Raw genomic sequence first — 9,716 nt, 5'->3', positions numbered from 1 at the left:
ATGGAAGAAATGAAAGGGGTTTTTTAATGTGTTTTTTTTTTTTTAAGTCATCCCTGCCGGGGCCCCGCCAAAAATGTTCGAATTGGGCCCTGCACTTCCTAAAGCCGGCCCTGGGTGCGGCAGATGCAACCCCACTCAATGTGCCTCTCGCCAAGAGGCAATAAACAGAGTTTGTGGGGGTCAGTATTAAGTATAGATAGTGCACATGATGGGCAGTGCTTGAAACCCAGAGAGAACTCCATGCCCTTGATGCCTAGCCACTGGGTAGCTAACGAACAATAAAATAATAAAGAAAAACTGATAAAATTAAAGAAGAACATAACTACAGGATACTAACTGCTAACTATTTACAGACAGCGGAAGCTGACTATGACTAAGAAAAAACCAGGAGGAGAATGGTACGGCGAATTCCAACTCAGGCCATGGGCAGTAAGAACTGGGGGGGTGTTTGTGTGTCAGGGTGCTGATGTTCTTATATAGCCTCAGGATAGGCTGCATGTCAGGTGCACTGCCCCGATGGGAACTGCTGCAAAAGGCTTTCTGGCTTGGGTGAGCACACCCCTGAGTGGAATACATATCTGCAGTCACTCAAGGAAGAACAAGTGATACCTGTCAGTGCTGAAAGGACTGTGATCAGAGCTGCTGTGCTGTGGCTGCTCTTGCTCTGGGAGGTTTGAGGAGGCCAGGAGCTCCCCCTGGAGGAGGCCACAGCCTGATGGAAGAGGACCCATAAAAGAGGTAGATGAAGCTGCTGGAGGAACAGCTTATGATGTGGTGGAAACCAAAGAAGGGGGCTGACGTACCAATTTCTTTCACACAAGTTTCTGCTTCCTCTCCTGATGCTAGGCTGATGCTTTGTAAGTTACATAAGTGGGCCAAGGCTATGAAGGCCAGATCCCTGGTTGGTTCTTGGCACCGGCAGTAAATGGAGTCTTGGAGTGAAGTCAAGGGCCTTTATAAGCTGCCCTACAGAGTTTTAACCACATAACCATACGGGGTGGGAGTACTGAGCCTCATGCCCTAGGAGTGGCTGCTTCCTGAGTCTGGTGGGGAGAGGCTGGCAGGCCCTGCACTTAACCCCTGCTTCCTGTCTGATTCAGGGGCTGGTGGCCATGATATCCCATCTCGACCATTGAGTTCCCTCTTTTATGGCCTACTACCTAACTTCAAGGATCCAGTACACTGATCAAGTTACTTGCTGGCTGTATGAGGCGGGACCAAATTAATCCTATCCTGCAATACCTTCACTGGCTTTCTGTCTGCATTATTCCTGGATTCAATTCAAAAACTGTTCCTCTGGTTTTTACCTTCCATTTTACCTTCCTCACATCACATCAACAGCTGCCCCATGCACTTGCTCTGCTCCAGCAATGCTTTCTGCTTTGCCATTTGACTCTACATATTTACAAAGTTGTTCTTTCACTAGCCCTCCCTTGTCTAGCTGGAACCCTCTACTTCCTCACTCCATACTACTTCCTCTGTTCTAATTTCACTTTTAAACCTTCCTTCTCTTAAGACTACTATTGACTCATAATCTTTCAGGAGTTTGTTTTCACCCACTGTGCATGTATTCAGGATGCTATATAGTATGCCAATAAAATCTATTGCAATGTAACTGTTGGAAGCCTCTGGCTTACCATAGTCCAGTCCTTTTTGTGTAATCCTCACTTTGAGCCCAGGGTTAGCATCAAGCTGCGTGAGAAAGCTTAAGAGGAAAAGGCACCAAAACTTCAGCATCTTCTTTTACAATGACCTGTTAACAGTATTTTTGATTAAACAATGCAGATTCATGCACAAACCATCACAACTTATTAATGCCCTGAGCAGCAGTCCTACTTTCCCAGATAATATAGTAAGATTCCTCAGTTCCTAATTCCTGAGATCATCCTTAGCAACTTTTCAAAAGATGCCTACTGTCCAGTCCCCTGGTAATAATGATAATACTTCTCAAGACTTATGTAGCATTTTCTATCATCAAGGCACTATACAAACAATAGTGGTATAGCAGCTGTTTTAATAAAGCATGTCATATTTTTGCTAGTTCAGCTGTTATAATTTTTAGATCCTTCAGAGTTTTCCAAAGAATGACATCTGGTCTTGGTGACTTATGATAATTTACTCTTCCAGAAAATATGAATGATATATTCATCTTACAAAAACATCATTCAGAAGAGAGTGGCCTTATACTTAGAGCAAACAAAATTCCTAGCTAAAGGTATTCAGTATACTTATATCTGTGCTGGAAATAAAAGTAATAATCAGGCCGCATCCTCAAATGCTGCAACTATGCTCCAGGATTTCAACCAATATGTAAAAAAATCTCTTACTGAAGTCTGTTTTCCCTTAGTGCGGGGAAAAATAAGGCAATCTTCACATTAAAACAATTTCAGAAGCATAGTCATATAGGAACATCAAAGACTAATACCTTTTCAATAATTGTAATCAATAATATTTTAATTTCAAATCAGTGAAAAATGGTAATTTAAGCTTCCTACAAAATACTTGAGATAAGTCTTGCCACCCTACCCACTGACTCAATCCTATCCTCCACATGTGTGGAAAGCGTAAAAATGCAGCAGTAACATCATGTTTCCACTGAATATGATGGGCTAGGCAGAAGAGAATTTGCAGGGTGACTTTGTTACCCCACTATGTCATATCATAGAACTCTATGATAGCTATGCACAGCTCACTATCATGAGTAATGACTGAAGCTAATTCCATTTTTTGGGCTTGAGTGGTTGGTCTTAAATTGGGAATGAGGTACATTGTATGAACCTTTTAGTGCATATAGGCCAGTGGTTCTCAACCTGCAGCCCATGGGCTACTTGTGGCCCAATCAGCACATGTGTGGCCTATGTGACATCCTCAGCGCCATACAAGTAGTATATATATTGTGTGGATGTGGCCCACATAACACACAGAGAGCTGCATATGCGGCCCACAATGGTAAATAGGTTGAGAACCACTGGTTTAGGCTAATGTCAGGAAAATCTTGCAGAAAGTGAGATCCAATAGGCGTGCAGTAGCCTTCCACATCTCTGGGAACTTTTAAAATGTTACTGGACAAAACACTAGAAAGTTTACAATAGGGAACAATCTTACAAGGTAATGGATTGGATGAGCTAATCCAAAGTTTTCAAACTATGGTCTGTGGAACACTGATGGTCCATGGACAGCTGATTGGTCATATGATGGCAACTGTTTCCAGCTGCTATGCTGCATTATAAGACAGCTAAAAATATACATTAAATACTTTCTTAATGTTACTTTCCCATGTTCTTATGTAAGCAGTGATTGTAGCTGTCACAGTGATATTGCACAGTTGTGAACAGGAGGGGAGGTGGTCAACGCAACAAATACTTTATGTTAAAATATGATCCACATTATGAAAGTGTTTCAGAATCCCTGATATAATAGGTCTTTTCATCTCTAATATTTATGATCCTCTGGGTTTTTGGAATCCTTCCACTGACAATTTTTAAGCAGTCCAAAATATAAAGTTATTAGGTAATACAATTTTAAATTGTGCAGAATAGGCTGGTTAGAGTAGGAATCTTCAATCTACTCCAAATAATACATTGGCCCTTTTTGTAAAGCACTTACAGTAGAACCTCAGAGTTAAGAACACCAGCGTTAAGAACTGACCGGTCAACCGCACACCCCATTTGGAACCGGAAGTATACAATCAGCCAGCAGAGACAAAAAAAACAACAACAAAAAAACACAAATACTGTGCAGTACTGTGTTAAATGTAAACTACTAAAAAATAAAGGGAACGTTAAAAAAAAAGATTTGACAAGGTAAGGAAACTGTTTCTGTGCTTGTTTAATTTAAATTAAGATGGCTAAAAGCATTTTTCTTCTGCATAGTAAAGTTTCAAAGCTGTATTAAGTCAATGTTCAGTTGTAAATTGTTGAAAAAACAACCATACCTTTCGTTCAGAATTATGAACATTTTAGAGTTACGAACAAGCTCCATTCCCGAGGTGTTCTTAACTCTCAGGTTCTAATGTACAACTGTCTTTAGTTTAATTAGCATGCGTGAATTAAAAAGAATATTATTCCATGTAATGACAAAGGGCCAGATTTTCAAAAATATTTAGGCACCTAAAGATATAGCTAGACACTTCGCTGAATTTTCAAAAGCACTTGAGCAGGTTAGGCGCCCGATTTCAATGGGAGCTAGGGGATTATTCTGCTTAGGTACTTTTGAAAATCCCAGTAGACATTTATTTATATCAGGGGTCGGCAACCTTTCAGCAGTGGTGTGCTGAGTCTTCATTTATTCACTCTAATGTAAGGTTTTGCGTGCCAGTAATATTTTAATGCTTTTAGAAGGTCTCTTTCTATAAGTCTGTAATATATAACTAAATTATTGTTGTATGTAAAGTAAATAAGGTTTTTAAAATGTTTAAGAAGCTTCATTTAAAATTAAAATGCAGAGCCCCCTGGACCGGTGGCCAGGACCCAGGCAGTGTGAGTGCCACTGAAAATCAGCTCGCATGCCACCTTTGGCATGCGTGCCATAGGTTGTCTACCCCTGATTTATATCTTTAGGTGCCTAAAAGCCTTTGAAAATCTGGCCCCAAAAGATCCTTAACTACAGAAGGGAAAAAGACAGCATTCTTTCTTTCTCTTTTAAAAAGCACTGATTCATAAAGCTTAAGGTGCTTTTATAATCATTTTAAATACACCAACCCAGTGATTAAAATCCCACACACAAGGATATTTTCACCGCATCAAGCTCTCCCCACAGACTCATTCTACAAATTACAAATCACAACCCAAACTGAGCCAAAACATTCCTCAATTTAGCCCTTCCCCAAAAACCAAACAGACCAGCCTTGCAGCATGCCCTAGAAATCAGTAAATTCAGAATATGGCAGGTCAAATGGAGTAGTGAATTCCAGAGTTGAAGAATCCACAAAAGAATTCTCTGCCAGCATTATCTTGTCTTTGAAAGCAGGGGACTGTTTGTTTGAAGACCTCCACTGATTGCAGTTGCTGTGGTATCATAAGTAGATATTGATCTCTCCCAGGAGAAAGTCCCAAACCATTCAGGACTTTATTGGCAAAGCTGACACCTTAAATTCCACTTGGAAACTAATCAGAAGGCAGCACAGATTATGAGTGCAGGTGAGCAGCATAGTGATGTGCACAGTACAGGAACCAAAATAGACCAGGATATAGTATGTGTAAAGTGATGTCCACTTGAAGCACCACTTAGCGTGAAGTCACATTCTGCATTAATTTACATTTCCAAGTGATTTTAAGATGTAGCACACATTTCATTAGTCTAATCTCGCAATGACAAAGGCCTGGATAACTCCAACAAGATCTGTATCTGAAAGAAAAGATTGCACCCTTATTGATAAAAGGGGACAGAAACCAGCAATTTTAGTCACTGATACTGTCTGCACATCCAAATATTGCTTATGATCTAACATGAACCCCAAATTGTGAACCTAAGTAACAAGCAGCGGTTGCACTTCCTCAGTCCAGGGGCTGATATCTCCACCATTTCTTCCAGTTGCTTTCCCCAACCAACAAACCTTACCTAGAGTAATCATATAATATGCAAGGTAAATGTTGACCTCAGAAAGTGGAACACGAAATTGCTCTGATATTTGTCTCCAGTAACGGAATAGGACTAAAACAACTACCTCATTTAAATGAAACATTCCTTTATTTTTTTCTCTCTTCTTTTTACCTTAAGTGTAAGAAGAGAAAGAAAAACTCATTTGTTTCTATCTATGTACATTTATAAGTCTCATCCTAATGAGTTACTGTATTTACAAGTGTGCAGATAAAACAGTCTGGGCTCTCCTGTTTGATGTTTTATGGCTTCTTTGTGACTGATAGCCCTAAACGTTTAGATAACTTTCAGTAAAGGTTACCACTTAAACCAACCTGTGTGCTAACAAAGACAGACCAAAGGCTCCAAAACAGCTTCTGATACAGCAAGTCGTGTACTGCTATGACAGTCACATAAAGCCAAATCAGATCTTAAAATGACCACAATTCCAACATTGTATAAAGCTACTTCTACAAAAAAATTCTACCACCTTGTTCTCAAAATTCTTCACCTGCAGTCCATGCTGGGACAGGAGGCTTCGCACTGAAGAGTTTTCTCTTCTTCTCCATAGTGCTGATCCTCAGTTCAAACAAGAAATCCCACTGTACACAAAGAAAAGCACAACTGACCCAAATATGTAAATTAACAAAGCATTTACCTGGCCTGTGCTCCAGCAGAGCACTTTAGCTTCACACTACCCCAATACCTGCCTTTAGCACACAACCTAGCTGTTTTATTCAGTTCTTCTTTTACTCCAATCTTTCCAACTGTGGCACACAGAGGAGCATGTTCAGTGAACAGGGAAACAATAAAAACAGATCAGAAAGGATTCAATAGCTAGAAGATTTAATGCTTCATGTACACTTGAAATTCAACCTGGAAAAATGCCAACTAATATATTTGGGGGAAATGAATCTAAAACCTAGCTAGACGATGGGAGAGGGACACTACCAGGAATGCTCAGAGACCTATGGGGAATAGTCAACAGCAAAATAGATATGAGCTTGCTATATGTGTAAAAAGACTTGTATCCCCATCCATACCACTAGTGGAAATACCCATGGGAGAGGGCCTGAGAAGAAAACTCCATGAGGCTCTCCTTGTGGAGTTTCCTCCATTCCACAAGGGAAGCAACGCTACCCCCAACCCATCTCCAGGATAAGCAGTTGTTCTACTCCTTGAATCTAGCAGATTGAGTGAGATTTGCAGAAAGCAATTACCTTCTGTGGACTCTATCTGCATGGAGTACTTGTGCCTTTGCACTAGCTCTGGGGCCCCTGGTGCTCCTTAGCAGGGCTCCCAAAGGAGACACATTACCAGGGCTTTCCCTGCCTGCTGCAGCTCTGGGGATACCCTTAATAGGGGCTTTTGATGCTGAGAAGCAAGCTCCAGAAAAACTATTATGCAGCACAGAGCTGTAAAATAGATAATACAGCCATGATGCCTAAAGAAATCAGACAGCTAATGATGACTAGGTTGAGCAGCAGTTGTGGACAGCTGATTTTATTTATTTATTTAAAAACTACCACCACTCACATGATTTGAAACCTTCAAGTTGAGCACACAGTAAGCCTCTGTACCAGCCTTAACTTATGACTGTTAACCTTCTCTTCTCTCCTTCAGTCCTCCCATTATTTATCACACTCATTGGTTGCAACTTGTCTTAAATTAGATTGAAATCTCTTTGGAGCAGGAGCCATGCCTTCCTGTATGTTGTGCCTCTGGTGCAGTCGGGTCCTGACTCTCACTGAGGCTTCTGGGCATCACTGCAATACAAATAATAAACTGTTATAGTAAATGTTACCTATTCTGCATAGTCTCCAACCCTTTCCCTGTGTAGATCCTGACCATATGCAAAGATCTGCATAGGTTCCTAGGGATAGTTTTACAGAGGAGATTGTTCTCTGCGTGTCAGGGATGATCTTCATGAGGAAATCTCTCTGTATCTAGGGATCAGCCTGTGACTATCTGGGCCAATATATTTTGGGCTGCTTACACAAAGGCATCAAGTCCAAAAACAGGAAGGTAAAAATCCCTTTTTAAATGTCTCTAATGAGACCACTCTGTGAATTCAGTTCTGAGTAGCAGAAAGAAGAAACACTCTTAGAGTCTTCCTTCATAAGCCTGACCTGCAAATCCTTGCTTTTCTGTGTAAAAGAGCTAGGGGCTAAATCATGGCCTTGGAGTGTCTGCAGTGCAGACCCCAGATGGAGGATTGTAGCTTGGGTGACTCCTGAAAGGGAATGCCCCTCACAGGCGTTTGCCCAACACTTGACCATCTCCAGAAGTGGAGTTCATGACTGCACAGCCTCAGGCACAGGAGGAACCTAATACAGATGGCTATATATTCTTAACAGAAACATAAACAAGAAATGTAGATTTTTATTTTAAATTAAAACTCAGTTTCAGGATATTGCAAAATCGAGCCTAATGGTGAGAACTACTGATTTTACGCATGCCCACAATTTTCAACTGTTCCTTGGTTTGTACAAAAATCTTATGAGATGCCAACTGACCCTGCCCAGAAATGACATTTCAGTTGCTTATAACCTTTTATTTTTAAAATTCTTCGTTAGTGACCACAAATTTAAGAGAGCACACCATCTATAAGGATGTCCATAGCAAGTTTCAAATTTTAACTCTGTTCAAAAAAGTAGTAATTATAACAATGAGTCTATGAGCCACGGTGCCTTTAGTGACTCCCAATCAAGGAACACCTTCTTTTGTCATTTCAATCCTGCTCATGCTAGAGGATTTCTAGACATGAACCTGTCTCAGAGAATAACCCCTTGTGTCACCGGGGCTTAGCATCATGTTAAAGAGCTTGAAATCCCATTTACATCCATTTCTTTTGGCTGGGGAGAGTGGAGATTTTGAAAGTTCTTAAACTGGTTAATTCTTGGTTTGGCTCAATGCCTGCCTTTCCTCCCAGAGTAAACTTTATATTTGCGCAGGAGGGTCTAATGCTTACCGATGTGTACTTTTAGTCAAATGCCAGCCTCTTTACAAAAATGTAGAAGGGAAAGAGGAAGTAGTATACTTATGACTCCTTTCCTTTTTGATAGTTTATCCTTAAAGGTACCAAGGGAGGTGCTGATAGTTGTGAAATCCCATCCTCATTTTAAGATTTATGAGGCAGCGTGGTCTAAAATGAAGGCCTTAGCTACATGAGAAAATTGCACCTATTTAACTTCAATTGGTTTTCAAACAGATTTAGTTAAACTAGTGCAAAGCCCTCTGTGGACCCTCTTATTTAGATTTAAGAGTGGCTCATTTTGGTTTACCTTCAGTTGATTTTTAGTCAACAAGCTAAATGGAAATAAATCTGGTTTAAGTCACAATAAGAGTGTCAACACAGCTTTTTGGACAAGTTTAACTGCATCTGTTTAAAATCACCACTGCTAAAGCTAAACTGGTACTACTGTCTTACGTACACAAGGCTTAAATTCCGCTTTACTTACAAAGGCTCATGAAGCAGGAGCCTGAAATGCTATAAACACAATTCAGAGGATGTGCCTAAGGGATTGGTGGTTATGAGTCATTTTAATTTTAGTGTGGATAAAGCTTTGAAGCTACACAAAGCATTTTAACTTTTCCATTGTGATCAATCATTTCTTTGTATGGAGTTTTTCCTGCTAAGTTAATACCTAATGTTGTGTGGAGTGTATGCTTACACCTTGTATTGTGTTGCTCACCTCACCTGGTTTATGGTGAGATTAATTAACACACCTGCAGAAGTTTACACTCATGTTTGATATATCTGGCTCTCTGATTATGACCAGGCTGGCCTACCATTCTTCCAACACTGCAGAAATAGTGTCACATTACTTTCTATCAATACCCTGGATTGTGAGGAGAGATGCTTAAAATATTGCTCAAAATGTCATGATACTATCATCCATGGCATAAAGGAGACCATAATAAGTATCAGGTCTGTCACTGACCAAAAAGGGATATTCAACCACCAAAACAAAACTTTCCTTTGAATTCCCTTTTTCTTTCCTCTTTATTTCAGTCTCTTTTTCCTGCAGAGAAATTCGGTAAAATGGGACACAGTACAGGACTTTTGTGCCTCAGTTTTAGGCACGTTATCATTTTTTTTCACCCCTCTGCAGTCCCTGTTTACAGCTGGCTGAGAG

Source organism: Malaclemys terrapin, chromosome 1, assembly GCF_027887155.1.
Source record: "Malaclemys terrapin pileata isolate rMalTer1 chromosome 1, rMalTer1.hap1, whole genome shotgun sequence".
In the NCBI taxonomy this organism is placed as follows: domain Eukaryota; kingdom Metazoa; phylum Chordata; order Testudines; family Emydidae; genus Malaclemys; species Malaclemys terrapin.
This window is presented reverse-complemented; position numbering follows the sequence as displayed.